Below are 15,723 nucleotides of genomic sequence, written 5' to 3' on the forward strand. Positions count from 1 at the left end.
CTCTCTCCTCTGCCTGGAATATCCTTCCCCCTCAATCTTCTTTCTCCTGGCAAATGTCTCCTCATTCTTCATGTGTCTATTTAAATGGATCTCCCTAGGGAGGCCTCTTGCTCCCAGAATAGGCTAGATCTCCTTCCCACAGTAGAAATTAGTCTTTATAGCCCTTATTATGTCACCATTACATCATTCCATTCCCAGAAGTTAGCACAGTAGGCTGGCAGATAATAAATATGTGCTCAAGAGTTATCTGTGGTACGGATGGTTGAATGGGAGAGAACATGTTGTTATACACTCTCAATTTTTCAACGGTTTTTTTTTTTAATTTTTTAATTTTTTATTTATTTTTGGGACAGAGAGAGACAGAGCATGAACGGGGGAGGGGCAGAGAGAGAGGGAGACACAGAATCGGAGGCAGGCTCCAGGCTCCGAGCCATCAGCCCAGAGCCTGACGCGGGGCTCGAACTCACGGACCGCGAGATCGTGACCTGGCTGAAGTCGGATGCTTAACCGACTGCGCCACCCAGGCGCCCAGTATACACTCTCAATTTGACTTAGAGGACTAGATTAGGAAAAAGAGCATGCTTGCTTGCTTTCTTTCTTTTTAATATTTATTTATTTTGGGGAGAGCACAAGTGGGGGAGGGGCAGAGAGAGGGGGACAGAGGATCCTAAGTGGGCTCTGTGCTGACAGGCTTACAGTAGCGAACCTGATGTGGGGCTCGAGCTCACAAATCACAAGATCATGATCCGAGCTCAACTGACTGAGCCACCCAGGTGCCCCTAAAAAAAACATCTTTTCATACACTCGAGGGAGAATGTATCAACACATTTTGGATTGCAAATATCAGACACCAGGATCAAACTGGTAAGCAGTGAAGCTTCTATGGGTAGATGTCTAGAGGAGTGTAGGCTTCAGGTGCAGTGTGATCAGGGTTTTCAATCCATTTCTTTTCAACCATCTGGCTCTTTTTTTCTCATGTGTTTGGTTTGTCCTCAGGCTTGTTTCCCTCATGGTTTGAAGACCGATGCCAGCAGCACCTGCAGCTTCTTTTCACATTTAGCAGGAAAGAGACACTGGCCTCTCACTGGCCTCTATCAACGCCAAGAAAGAAATTTCCCAGAAGTCTTCATCCACCATCTCCTTGGGTCTGAAATGCAATCATGTACTCATTCCTGAGCCAATCACTGGTTGGCTTGTACTTATCAGTTCTCCTCTGGGATCAGATTCCTTCAGTTACAAGTGCTGTGTGACAAAGGGGTAGAGACCCGAACAAAATTGAGGTTCTGTTAAGAAGAATGAAGGGGAGAATGGATTCTGGCAAGACAACCAAAATATCTACCTCTGTGTATTATGTTCTAAGAAATTGCCTGCTCTTTAAAAAAAAAATTTTTTTTAATGGTCATTTATTTTTGAGAGACGGAGACAGGGCGTGAGCAGGGGAGGGGCAGAGAGAGAAGGGAGGCACAGAATCCCAAGCAGGCTCCAGGCTCTGAGCTGTCAGCACAGAGCCCGACATGGGGCTCGAACTCACGAACCGTGAAGATCATGACCTGAGCTGAGGTCAGATGCTTAACCAACTGAGCCACCCAGGTACCCCTCTCTCTCTCTTTTTTTTTAATAAATACTTTACATTTTGGGATTGAGATTATGTTTTTTTGAGCCTGTACTGAAACAGATAACTTGTGGCCCATTCATCATGAATGCACAAAATACTGTGTTATTTTTAGATTAGCTTCATTCCTGCTTCCTGTTTATGCTTTTACTCTGATTTTCCTTTTGCCTCATCTTTCTTGTCCATTTCTAATTTATTTGTTTGGGAGTATCAATTTTTTACAGCTCCTTCCTGTCAGCCATAGACGGGACTTAGTTCGTGTCACCAGCATGTCATAATTTTCTCATTTTATTTCCATTCTCTGTTGGAATATTCTTCTGCTAATATTTTGAGAAGATCCATAAATATGGCTTTTTTGATGATGGAAGCTAAGCTGAACTAAGAAAATCTAATAATTTCATAGCCTTTGTAAAGAGCACTCTATATAGAAATTATCTTTAAAAAGATAAAATTGATCTGATCTCATTATGAAAGAATTGCCTTGTCCTTACTTTTGCTGTGAATTGTGTATTACATGGTTTTGTTTAAAATATTATGCCCTATAACCATTTGGCAAAAAGTAGAGTTAGATTCCTTCCTTATTCCATATGCCCAAATAAATTCAGAGATTTAAATGTAAAACATGACTATTATATGGAACCTTGAGGCCGTTAGGCTAAATGAAATAAGCCCGTCACAGAAGGGCAAATACTTCATGATTCCATGTATATGAGGTATCTAAAATAGTCACGCTCATAGAATCAAAGAGTGAAATGGCAGTTGCCAGGGGCAAGAGGGAGCGGAGCATGGGGGTTGCTAATTTGTGGGCATAAAGTTTCAGTTAAGCAAAATGAATAAATCCTAGAGATCTACTGCACAACGTTGTACCGATAGTTACGAATACTACATTTACACTTAAAAATTTGTTAATAGGGTAGATCTCATGTTATATGTTCTTAGCACAATAAAATAACGTAAAACATGAGATCATCAAAGGAAATACGAGTGTATATATAATCTTGGGGAAGGAAAGAACTTTCTTGGCATGATACCTAAGACAGAAACCATACAAGCAAACACTGATTTCAAAAATAGATAACCTCTATTAAGGGATTACTGTGTGCTGAGGACTTGTGTTATCTCATTTAACCTGCACCTCAATCCTGTGAAGTAGGTATGATTACTATCACCCTTTATGAATGAGAAAAACCGGGCACAGGGAAGTGAATTACCTTACTTAAGGTCACACAGCCAGGAAGTGACTGAGCCAAGATCTGAGGCCCAAATGTGGGACTCCAAAGCCTGAAAACCTAATGGGATATGTTCCAAAATAGTATTTACTGTATATACCGGCCATTTCTTCAACACAGGGTGCTGTGAAAGCCAGACGAGTTCTTGCGTGTGTGAGTGCTCGGTCAAGTGGAAAGAACTACTTAGGGCCTCACGTCACTGCTTGCCAAGGTGGGACAAGGAAGAGTAGCCAGCGTCCAGTCCATGCCTCCCCCGCAGCCTCCTCTTTCCTTTCTCACTCTGTCTTCTTTCGTTTATTTTTAATTTTTTTCATGTTTATTTATTTTCAGAGAGAGAGAGAGAGGGAGAGAGAATCCCAAACAGGCCTGACACCGACAGCAAAGAGCCTGCTGCACAGCTTGATCTCACAAACCCCAAGATCATGACCTGAGCCAAGATGAAGAGTCAGACGCTTAACCAACTGAGCCACCCGGCGCCCTTGTCTTCTTTCGTTTAAACTGTGCTGCTCAGTTGCATGGAACCCCCTCAGCTAATCCTACGGCACAAGGTACCTTCCCAGTCTTGCCAAAGAGGTCAGCAAAGAGCCTACTTCTTATTCTCTAGGGACAAAGTGTCATAGATTCTACACGTGAAAGATGAAAGAGAATGAACAAAAGTAGGTCTTCATCACTTGACCACCCGCCATTTTTCTTTCTCTCCCACTCTTTACCCAGCAGGTAGATAAACGTGGTTAATTTTTGCAGCTTGGATAGAGTTGGGATAGAGTTGGGTTAGACCTGGATTAAGCCTTTAGGAAATTGCTAATGGAAGCCAACTTTTAGCTTAGTTTTACAGGAAGGAAATATTTGTAAATGCAGTGTTGCCATTGCCAAAGAATTTGTGGAACATCGTATTTGGTGACGTAATTCTGGAAGCCATTTACTCCTTCATCTTCCATTCACAGTCATTCTCCAAAACATTTGTTCTGACTTACCACAACTAAAAATGTGAAGGGAAAAGAGACCTGCCCATTTCTAAAGGCATGGGTAGACGTGAACTGCTGTGGCTGACAAGACTTGGTATATTGACGAAATGGGTCTCTGACAAGATGGGAGGCTGGGAGTTTCCAAGTCTGCTACATTCCAGTGGATGAATGAATAGTCAGGAATTCTGAGTGGCTCCCCCATGGGGTGAAAACTGTCAGTATTCCTGACCACAAAAAAGACAAATTTCAAAATTTCCAGTTACTTGTTATTTTAGATTGTTTTCCATCTCTGGGAAATGCACTCTTACCAGCACTAGAGGCAGCTTCTAAGGGAAAAAGGAGAAAAAAAGAAGATGCTACTTTGGAAGACATGATTGCTTCATCCTTCAAATAACCACATGGGAAACGTACAGCAATTTCCTTGTTAGGAGATTCTGCTCAAAGCCCGGGCACGTAGATGGGAACTCCCTGAGAGAGAGACTGCTGCACCCATCACCTGACAGTACATTGCTCCCGTAACTCCGAGGAAAAGTTGCTGAACTCAGAAGTCAGCACATCCCATGGGCCTTTCTGACGGGGCTTTAAACCCTGAGGCAAAGCAGGTGGTAGGGGGGTCACAACTATTTATTTTCTCGTTCTTTACATATTCCTCCGCAGGTAATCTCACAGCGTGATGGGATTATTTTATTACTATGTTGTACATCTCTTGGAAGAAAAATAGGACATTATCAGAGTTGGCATTAAGAATCAAATTTAGTAAATTAAGAAAAAGTGTGCAATTTCCACCTTCGGCATAACGTACTACTCATTTGGAAAATCTGTAATTTGAATAATTTCCTGAAAAGGCTACTAATTGAAGACTAGATACACTTTGCTTCTGGAACCGAGAAAATTGAGAGAAGGTATGCCAGTGTGCACAACCTAGGAATCACATGTCATCCCTGAATGATCGCATGTTTCAAATAGCTTATCGTGACCAAAGTGTCACTGTGAGTTGTTAAATTCCACTAGCCACTTCCAAAGGTGGTTACTTTCTCTGAGCAAGTCTAATTCCCAGGCTTTGGAAGGGGGAAGCTGTTAGGCTTATCTATTTCATTAAAATATAACACTTATTCTGCTTCCTAATTGAAAAGTAATACATGTTCATCCAAGAGCATTAGAGAGAAATGTTAAAAACCATAGGTGGGGGGAAATAAAGATCACCTATAGTCCTTAGAGATAAATCCTATTAATATTTTGCTGTTAACATTTGTCTTCCAGTCAATTTTTCCTATTTATAAAAAATTACAGCAGAAATATATGCTCATCATTAAACAATGGACACAAGATAGATGAAATGTGGAACTCACACAATTATGGGCTACATTGTGTCTCCCTCAAAATCGTGATGTTGAAGTCCTCATCCTCAGTACCTCTGAATGTGACTGTGTGGACATAGGGTCTTTAAAAAAGGGATTGAGTTGGGGCGCCTGGGTGGCTCAGTCGGTTGGGCGTCCGACTTCGGCTCAGGTCATGATCTCACGGTCTGTGAGTTCGAGCCCTGCGTCGTGCTCTGTGCTGACCGCTCAGAGCCTGGAGCCTGTTTCAGATTCTGTGTCTCCCTCTCTCTCTCTGACTCTCCCCCGTTCATGCTCTGTCTCTCTCTGTCCCAAAAATAAATAAAAAACGTTGGAAAAAAAAAATTTAAAACGTAAAAGCTATCTGTCAAATTGTCTTCCATAAAGGCTTAAGTAATCTCCAGTCTTTTTTTCTTAATGTTTATTTGTTTTTAAGAAGTGCAAGGTGGGGAGGAGACAGAGGATCTGAAGTGGGCTTTGCGCTGACAGCAGGGAGCCCAGTGTGGGGCTGGAACTCTCACAAACCACAAGACCATGACCTGAGCTGAAGTCAGACACTCAACCGACTGAGCCACCCAGGTGCCCCACTGATCTCCAGTCTTACTGGTATCTGGTGAGACTTTGCTTCCCCATACAGGCATTTTTTTCTCTTCTTATTTACAGGTATGATTATATGGATATACACAGATAATGGACTTTTAGAAAAATTGGGGATTGTACTGTAAGTATTGTTTTGAAATCACCCTTTAGTATTTTAGACATAAGTATGTTTGGTCCTCACTCACGGATTTTTCTGTATAGAATCATTCTTTTGGGGAGCTCTCGCCTGCATCATCCACTGCTGTTGCCAACTCTGGGTTGGAACTTGTGGATTTTGGTTGGACCCACCTAAACCCAACTGTGAAGGGTCCAGCTCCTGGACGGAGGCAGAAATGAGAAGGCCTTTTCCCTGGAAATCAGTGAATGGATGCTTTGCAATAGTTTGCTAGAGTATTCCTCCAAAAGTTAACTTCCATTTTTCTTTTGGAACCTAGTTACATGATCAAGGTGGCATTCCAACCCAGTAGGCTCACTAAATGCTTGGTAAATTGCATTGGAGTATGTATTAGTCTGCTGGGGCCACCATAACAAAATACCACAAACTGTGGCTCAAACAACAGCAGAAATTTATTTTCTCCTAGTCCTGGAGGAGGATGTCTGGGATCAGGGTGCCCACGTGGTCGTTCTCTGGTGAGAATTCTCACCTCAGGTTGCTGTTGGCTGCCTTCTCGCTGTGTCCTCACATGACATTTTCTTTGTGTGCCTGTGTGTGTGTGTGGTGGGGTGGGCAGTGAAGAGGAAGCTCTTTTTTAGGACCCTAACCTTATCAGGTCAGGGCCCTACTCTTATGACCTCATAGAACCTTACATTTACTTTCTTAGAGGGCTCTTGTCCAAATACAGTCACACTGAGGGTTAAGGCTTCAGTATATGAATTTTAGGGGGACACAGACATTCAATCCATAGAATGTGTCTGTGGTTGAGCCAAGATTAGCCCTAAGGATTTTTTTCTAGACGGAATTCAATTCTGTTGGTTGGGGGTGGCGGGGAAACTCTATGAAGGGAAAACAGATGACCACTCTGGTTGGGGTCATATCTCCTTTTACTGTCTCATTTAAGAGGAATACTCTTCTATAAAACTGTAAGAAAAATTGATCAGAAAATAAAGTGAAGTGAGAGCTTTGTGGTTCCTCATGTATTGATTAATACTTGGGGAAAATGTAATTCAATCAATTTAAGTCAAATTTAAATCACTATTTGCTGATCTCTTACCATATGTAAGGTACTGTCCAGTACATTGGGGGCAGTAGAAAGAGGTCAACATCGTGGCTGCCTTCAAATGCTCATGCATTCAGTGGTTACCACACCTGGTAAACCAACTGGGAAATAGTTTAAAATATTCCAATTTGATACAATCATATTGAAACCCTGTTTGGCAGTGTCTACTAAAGCTAAATATAGGACTCGTCTCTGACCCGTGAGCACCTTCTTTCCTATATATGCATCCAACAGAAATGCATATACATGTGCACCAAAAGACATGTATAAGAATGTTCATTGCAGCACTGTTTGCAACAGCCCCTAATTGGAAATAACCTCAATGTCTATCCACAGAACAGCAGTGAGAATGAGCAAGCCACAAATATAGTGACAGCATAGACTTAACAAACGTGATATTGAGCATAGAAAGCCAGACACAGAAAATTAAGTATTGTATAGTCCCATTTGTATCAAGTTCAAAAAAAGTCAAAACCAACCTGTGCTGTTCGAAGTCAAGATGCAGGCTAACCTTGGTGGTGGGGAGGGCAGAGAAGAGGCAGAGTCTCGAAAAAGAACATGAAAGGGATTCTGATATGCTGCCAGGATGTTCTATTTCTTGATCTGATCAATTAGCTGGGTATGTTCACTATGTAAAAACTCTTCAATAAAACAGGTATGATTTTTACCTTTTTCCTTATGTATGCTGTTTGTCCTTAAAAAATACAAATACAGATTTCTAAGCCTTATCTCAGGCTTACCAAATTAGAATATGTACTTAATGTAACTGTCTACATAAGGCGGTTAGGAATCTGTGTTTGAAAAGCTCCCTGGGGATTCTGGATTTGGATTTGAGTTTTGGGGAACTGCTGCTTTTATGAAGACAGCATGTTAGTTCTCATTCCCAAGACCTTGTATCTCCTTGGTGCTGGGGAGGGATCTTTGTCTTTGTGGAGACCGTTAGTGCACTAGGGCTTTGTTATGGAGACCCTAGAGAACTCCAGGGGCATTCCACTACACTGACGGCCAAGGGCTGATCTGGTACAGATAATGGACATTCTCAGCTATATCAAGAGATGGATGGATCAAGGGGTAAGTGTGGCAACGTTTACTTAGGGCTCTAGATTGTCATGTTTTTAAACTAAATTGTCTTATTGGGTCGAACAAGAGGAGTGCAGCTGAGAAGCAAATGAAATCTGGGGAATATACCAAGTGTTCCATGAGGGGTTTGCCTAAATATTGACAAATCATGACATGCAGAGCCAATATCAGGAGATTAATTGTGTTGTTACCCTGGCTTCGTATCCCTCATGGAATCATACCATATTGAGCGAAGAAAGGAACAGATGTCCCTTTTGTGAACACGTTAAAGCAGTGAAAGTCTGATAATAATCATGAGTTAAAGAGGGAGAACATTATTTCATGATCAGACTATGTTTAACTTCTTACTTATTGGGGAAAGACCTTCAGGTATCAAGAAAATACTGAACATCATTAGATTCCATTTGACTCTTTCCCTCCTTTTTTCTGCTGAATTTTGTCAATGAGCTGTCCACTAATCAACTATAGAGAATTACAGTCTGCAAATTTGAGTGTGACTTAAGTATTATAACTCTTTTTTCTTAATCTGAATTCATTCATCTTTACTCATTTACAGATTTATATGTATTTTTTGTTCAACAAATCTCAGATGCCTACCAATATTGCTGATACTAAAGTTACAGCAGTTAAGAAGGTAGGTCATGGGGGAGTCTGGGTGGCTCAGTAGGTTAAGCATCCGGCTTCAGCCCAGGTCATGATCTCATCTCATGGTTTGTGGGTTTGAGCCCCAAAGGCCTGGAGCCTGCTTCAGATTCTCTGTCTCCTTCTCTCTCTGCCCCTCTGCCACTCATGCTCTGTCTCTCTCTTTCTCAAAAATAAACATTAAGAAAAATTAAAAAAAAAAGTTAGATCATAGATCCGGCTCTTATAGGGTTTACATTTTGGTGGACATCTTATTTCTCGAGGATTTTTTTTTTCTATTAAAAGTTCAGTAGGAGGAAATTTAGCATTGACTCACCCAATTCTATGTGTAATTCTGGCTGTCCATTTAGAAGAATTTGTGCCATGACCTGAATTACTATTAAGTATCATAACTCTTAAATAGAATCTTCCAGTTTGACGTAGAGAACCATAGTCAAGTGCTATTCAAACTTTTTTTACTATGATCCTCCATAAGGAATAGTATTTACATTGTGACCTAACACACACACACACACACACACCACCCAAAACAAAACACTGATCAAAAGTACTTCTCACTGGGGCACCTGGGTGGCTCAGTTGGGTAAGTGCTGACTCTTGATTTCAGCTCAGGTCATGATCTCATGGCTTGTGGGTTCAAGCCCTGTGTCAGGCTCTGGGCTGATAGCACAAAGCCTGCTTGGGACTCTCTCACTCCCTCTCTCTCTGCCCGCCCCTGCTCTCATGCTCTCTCTCTGTCTCTCTCTGAAAATAAATAAGTAAACGTTTAAAAAAGTACTTTTTACTACATGTGAGTAGCTTTATTTTTATTCCTTATTATTCTGATACTATAAATAGTATAGCATTGATACTATAAATATATTTATGTGCTGCTATTCTATTTAATTCCTTAAAGTTTTTTTTTTTGTTTTATTTATTTATTTTGAGGGAGCAGAGAGGATGCAAACAGGGGAGGGGCAGAGAGAGAGAATCTCAAGCAGGCTCCACACTGTGGAGCACAGAGCCCGATGCAGGGCTCAAATTCACAAAACTGTGAGATCATGACCTGAGCCAAAATCAAGAGTCGGATGTTCAACCGACTGAGCCACCCAGGTGTCCCAAATTCCTTAAAGTTTAAAGATTATGGTTGATTTTATAACCCACTAGTGGCTCGTGAGATGTACTTTGAAAAACACTGCCTTCAACTGTATCTAGTACAACTCCAGAGGCACAGAGGCACAGAGAAGCTAGTCAGCTGCTTACCCAAAGGCACACAGAAAAGAATAAAAAAGAGAGGCTCCTATTTCCCCACACTTACTGCTTTTCCTCAGAATGCAGCTCACTTATTTCTGAACCTGATTAATTTAGACAATCGCTTGGACTCACCACATTCAGGTATTGTCATCCACTATAGACTGAATTCATGTTCTTATAATTTGGTAAACAGTCTGTAACTTGCCATTTATTGGGCCACAGTTTTAATGAAACCAATGTAAATGTAGTATCTTTCAGGTCCTAGTCAGGGGAGAGTGTATATGGCGGGACGGTCGAGGGGTCAGGATTTGGAGTCACACAGACATGGTTATAAATCCCAGCTCCAGCCCTCTCTAGTTGTGTGATTCGTGGGCAAGAAGCCTCTCTATGACTCAACTTCAACTATAAAATGGGGGAACAACAACAACAACCTTACAGAGTAACATGGACTGGACAAGGTCATTCACATGAAGTATGTCTGTTAGTGTCACAATATCTTAAGCATGGTAAGTACTCAATATATGTTGACATCATGATGATGGTGGCCATTAGGGAAGTCTAGTCCAAGGGAAAATGAGGCAGTCCTGCGGCCAGAACCCTGAAGACCCAGGAGAGACCAATGGAAACTACCTACAATTACATGTGAAAAGAGGGGATTCTACTTGGCCTCCATTGATTTCCAGGTCCATGGGGCATGCATACGATACTAACAAACCCTTATATGAAAATTACTTATGCAGATTTACAAGAGAAATGAGAATAGCATTCAATTAACAAATTATAGATTCAGTTATGAAAAAAAATGATAAAAATTGATAAAATGATAAAAGTGATAAAAATTCAGTATCGGTGCTCAACCCAGAACAGACTGGATATGGAGAGAGGTTTAGCTTTCTTAAACTGGCAGATTGTAGTAGATGGCTCTTCCATTGCAGTCACTTTTCTGGGGAAATGACACCAGGACATCAGCTGGCTGGAAGGCTCGGTCCTTTTGCCGAGGACTCAACCCCTTCCCTTCTTCCTCTCACCTTATTACACTTCAATTTAAGCACAAAACTGCAGAAGTGGCTACCTGTAGTAGTTCTGTGTCCTGCTGCCTGTATAACCTGATAACAAACCTTCCGTAAGAATTCCAAACCAAGAATAGAATAGGTATTTCATAGACTGCCTGTATCTTTATCATTTAAAGGAGAACCCAAGTCTTAGAAAAGAAATTCCTGTAAGGGTGTGGGGGCTCTGAGCTTTCGTGCTCTGAGTCACTGTGGTAAGAAGCCTGAGTGCATCTGGAGAAAATACTCAGCTTTGGTCATTGATGGACAAAGGCAGAAAGAGCCTGGGTAGGAATTAAAGTAAGTCCAGTGTGTGTGAGCCTCCTTTCCGGAAGTCAGTGATGGTGAGGTCAGCAGTGTGGATAGAGTACCCGAATTCTTTTCATGCCTCAAATTGCATTATCACACCTGGTAACAGTGCTGCCCCTCTTTGAGTGCACCTGGGATTGCTGATGGCACCCCAGAACTGGATTCTGCAGCAGGAGGGTCCTCTGCACCCCCATGCTTATGAGGGCTGAACTCCGCCCTCTCGTGTAATGATGACCCTGCATCGGGCCTTTGTAAATGTTAGTTCAGAGAATCTTCACCACATCCTTGGAACTAGGCTTTGTTCCCCCATTTTACAGTCAAGGTGGTGAGGCTAAGTGGTCCTGTAGAGGGAGTAACGGGGTTAGAAGCCAAATTTGGCAGAACCCAAACCCCACTACGAAGCCCAATGGGAGGCAATGAGCACAGAGGTGTCAGAGGCAGATGCCTGGTGTTCATATGTCAGCCACATCTCTTACTAGCTCAGGAGCTTGGGACATTTTCTTAACCTCCGTTTTCCTATCCATAGGGCAGAGGTCATAATAGCAGCTACCTCAAAGCAATGTTTGATCGTGTGAAACAATGCATGGATATAACAGCACAATGTTTGGCACATAGAAACTGCCCACTAAATATTATCTGTCATGTTCTTCGTCTTTCTGGGGCTTTGGAAACGGAACTATGTCCAAATTGTTGTACTCAATCTCTAAAATCCCTTAAGCAGATTATTGCAGCTCATTCTGGGCACATAGTATTGTGAAATAAAATGTTTGCAACTTCTTGAGAAAAGAAAAGCTGCATCTAAAACATTCATTACTGTAGACTTAATATGAATTTCTCTTGGGCTGGTCACTTTAAACAGCCTTCTAATCACACCAATGTCCCCCTGAACTGCGGAATTGATAGGTGAAAATAACAGTTTCCACCAGGAAGGCTTTTTACATTTTCAGAGTGCTGACCAGAACCTTGGTCTGTCGTGTGTGATCACTCCCCTGGTAGTGATATTCCCAGTGTTGGTGTAACAGAGCATCTGGGCTGGGTTACAGCTGGGGCTCAGGTGATTCCGGTGAGAGAGCTGGGCACTGACTTTTAAAGGGGCCAGGGAGCCTCCTGGAACACAAGTCTTGGATGCGGACCAATATTGGCTTCAGACGGTATGCCTGATGGACTGAGATAGCTCCCACGGAGGGCAAACAACAGGGAGAAATGACTGGGGCACCCGAGAGCTAACTCACCACAAAGAAGGAGGTCAAATCCAGCAGCAAGGCCGTCGTGTTTCTTGGAGTGCTTGCTCCTGGTGTACCAAAGGGATTGCCACTGAAATCTGTCCTGACCTTGCCAATCTGGTGGTGAGTAAGGACCCAAAGGAAAATGGCGGTCTGTAACCCGTGAGTGAGCTGTCCAGATCAAGATAGGGCCTGAGCAACTTTACCGTGGAAGTTCCTAGACCCTCCTCATTTTCAAGGTCAGTTTTGGGTGACTAGATAGCTAGCATTCACAGGACGGTGTGACCTCTGCGTGAACTGTCAGTGCTTAAACTGTTAATAAGGTGGCAGGTGAAAAAGTTTGCTGGATGAACCACTTAACACTGAGGCTCAAGCAATTTCCCTGCAGTCTCTTACCCTCCTGAGTCTGCAGCTCAGTGTTTGTGGATGTTTGTAGGCACTTTTGCAAGCTGCAGGAAATAGCCTGGAAGGAGAGATTCTGAAAGGTTAGACTTCCCGTGATCAAGAAAATGAGAGGCTTGGAGCTGATGAGGTTTGGGTGTTAATGTTTTGTTATCCTTCTTCTAAAGGTGAATGAAGGCTGAGCTCTTTGGACAGCTTTTTAAAGTCAACATTACAGGACTCGTGAAAAGAATACTGATTTTCTTGTAAAGAAAAACTCAGGTTAAATACTCCTTAAGGTCAGACACTATCCTGTATTTTTAAAAAATTTTTAATGTTTATTTATTTGTGAGAGAAAGAGAGACAGAGCATGAGTGGTAGAGGGGCAGAGAGAGAGGGAAACACAGAATCTGAAGCAGGCTCCAGGCTCTGAGCTGTCAGCACAGAGCCCGATACGGGGCTCGAACTCATGAACTGTGAGATCATGACCTGAGCCAAAGTCGGACGCTTAACCGACTGAGCCACCCAGGTGCCTCTGTCCTGTATTTTTTTTTTTTTAAGTGTACTCACAAGTCCTGGAACAGTGCTAGTATACAGTAGGTGCTCAAAGGAAAGTTTTGAGTCAAATTTGTTGTTAATTCCATGCTTCTGTGGCCTGAAGGGTTAGAGTGCTTGTTAGTAGACTGTGGTTTCTTCTTGCAAATCATCCAATTCTTCTGTTATGATTCATACTAACAGGAAGACTGATCACATATGTTCTTAGCAGTGACCAGAGTGTGTTCTTTTCCTTATTACCTAAGAGTGCAGTGGATTCAGTAACACTGAAATTGGATGTGGCCAAGGCTGAACGACAACACAGGGAAGTGAAGCATTTTCTTAGAGGATTATGGTACAACTTGCTCCCCACTCCCTTTTTATTTGTGTATTTATTTACTTATTATCATTCATTCATTCATTTAGAGAGCACGACTGGGGAGGGGCAGAGGGAGGGGGAGACAGACTCCTAAGCAGGCTCCATGCCAGTGTGGAGCCTGATGCCAGGCCTGATATGAGATCATGACCTGAGCCAAAATTAAGAGTTGGTCTCTCAATTGACTGAGCCACCCAGGTGCCGCGCCCCCAGCTCCCTTTTTTAAACCAGAGGAATGATTATAAGTCCAGCAATAATTATACAACGAGCAGGTGTTCTGAAAAATGTGTCTACCTGCGCTGAAGACACTTTCTAGGTGAGCTGCAATTACTTACTGCTAGGAATAAACGATCTACAGCAGGCATTCGTATTTCTTATGCAGAAAACTGAAATATTTGGAAAAGTCACTATTAGAGAAAACTGCCCTTGCTGCCTTAAGCACAATACCTCATGAACTTGGGGGGATTTGCTTTGTTTACCAGGACATTCGTTACCTTCTGAGCATTTGAAATTGTATTGCTCTTGGAGGGAGCCAGGGAAGGACCCCATCAGCGGTTGGTTTCTCTGGAGAGGCCAGTGAGCAGTCTGGGTCAGTTTCGCTGGCAGTTCAGTCTAAGAGCATTTTTCTTTCAGATATGCAAAGTAGTTGTTTAGGCAAGATCTTTGGAATAAAGCATAAAATCAGATATATGAAATAAAAACCGTCCTGCCAATGTGTTTGATGTGGATCTGGCAGCCAAGCGGGGATTGAGACTGAAGATTTGATGTATTGCTTTGCCCTTCCTCTTGCATCCCCACCTTCTCCCCTCGCCCCACCCCTACGATTTTAGACCAGAGGGGAGGAACGTGGGAGAAAACACGGGAGTATGGCTTTTCTACTCCCCTGTGTCTCAGCCATAGGTCCCTAACAGACGTTATTCGTTACATGCCTGCTTTGAAGTAGGCATCGTGCAAACAAGATCTTACGTGATCCATTCAAGAATGGTGTATGGGAGCTGCTGTTATTGTCCTCATTTTCCTGAGGACAGTGCTTAACACGGAGATGATAAATGTGGAGCCTCATCTTAACCCAGTTTCGTTTAGTTCCTAAAGGTTTGCTCTTTGACCACTTGTGACCTTCATTCCCACACCACAGGGGACACGCTGAGTTTGATATAATCCTCTAACATAATCCTCTAACTCAGGTCAGGGGCCTCCTCGCCCTCCTGCACCAGGTTTCACAGAGGAGAAAGGAGGACCGTCTAGTCTTAGGAGAGAAGGAAAGAAGGAGGGGAGGAAAACAGAAACGAAGAAAAGCAAAGCATAGATGAGGCCAAAGAAAGAGCAAGGGATATCGGGAGAGTTTGTGAAGAATGGGAAGGAAAGAATTAAGAATCAAGTCTGTGGGGCGCCTCGGTGGCTCAGTTGGTTCAGCGTCCGACTCTTGATTTTGGCTCAGGTCATGACTCACGGTTTGCGAGTTTGAGCCCTGCATTGGGAGCTGTGCTGACAGCATGGAGCCTGCTTGGGATGCTCGCTCTCTCTCTCTCTCTCTCTCTCTCTCTCCCTCTCTCTCTGCCACTCTCCCATTCATGCATGCTCTCTCTCTCTCTCTCAAAATAAATAAACTTAAAAAACAAACAAGTCAAGTCTGCAAAAGATCGGGAATCCCCCCACCGACTGCCTGTGCAACTTCGGCTGTTTTATATGGGAAAATACTTCCTTGTCTTTTCACTAAAAGTTTCCTAAATACTACATACTCTGCTTTAGAATTTTTACCATTTTGAAATGTAAGGAATTCGGATAATGATAATTCACCCATGGAAAAGAGAGGCTGAGAGAGGCTAATCTTACTTGTGTGTGCCCACCTTTAATGACCTCTTAGTGTTCCCTCCACTTTACTTGGTCCTCTTTCCTTTCCCTTACCCATACCCCTGACTGTATTCAAGTCAGTCAT

At 42.6% G+C, this 15,723-nt stretch overlaps 1 long non-coding RNA gene across 1 annotated transcript; it reads left to right on the forward strand.

Moving 5' to 3' along the window:
* The first annotated feature begins 2,625 nt into the window (after positions 1 to 2,625).
* LOC131492142 (uncharacterized) lies at positions 2,626 to 7,688 on the forward strand. Its single transcript, XR_009251891.1, has 2 exons — positions 2,626 to 3,389; positions 5,807 to 7,688. It is a non-coding gene; the product is annotated as an uncharacterized LOC131492142 (long non-coding RNA).
* Positions 7,689 to 15,723: the final 8,035 nt, after the last annotated feature.

This window comes from Neofelis nebulosa, chromosome 12 (assembly GCF_028018385.1).
Source record: "Neofelis nebulosa isolate mNeoNeb1 chromosome 12, mNeoNeb1.pri, whole genome shotgun sequence".
In the NCBI taxonomy this organism is placed as follows: Eukaryota; Metazoa; Chordata; class Mammalia; order Carnivora; family Felidae; genus Neofelis; species Neofelis nebulosa.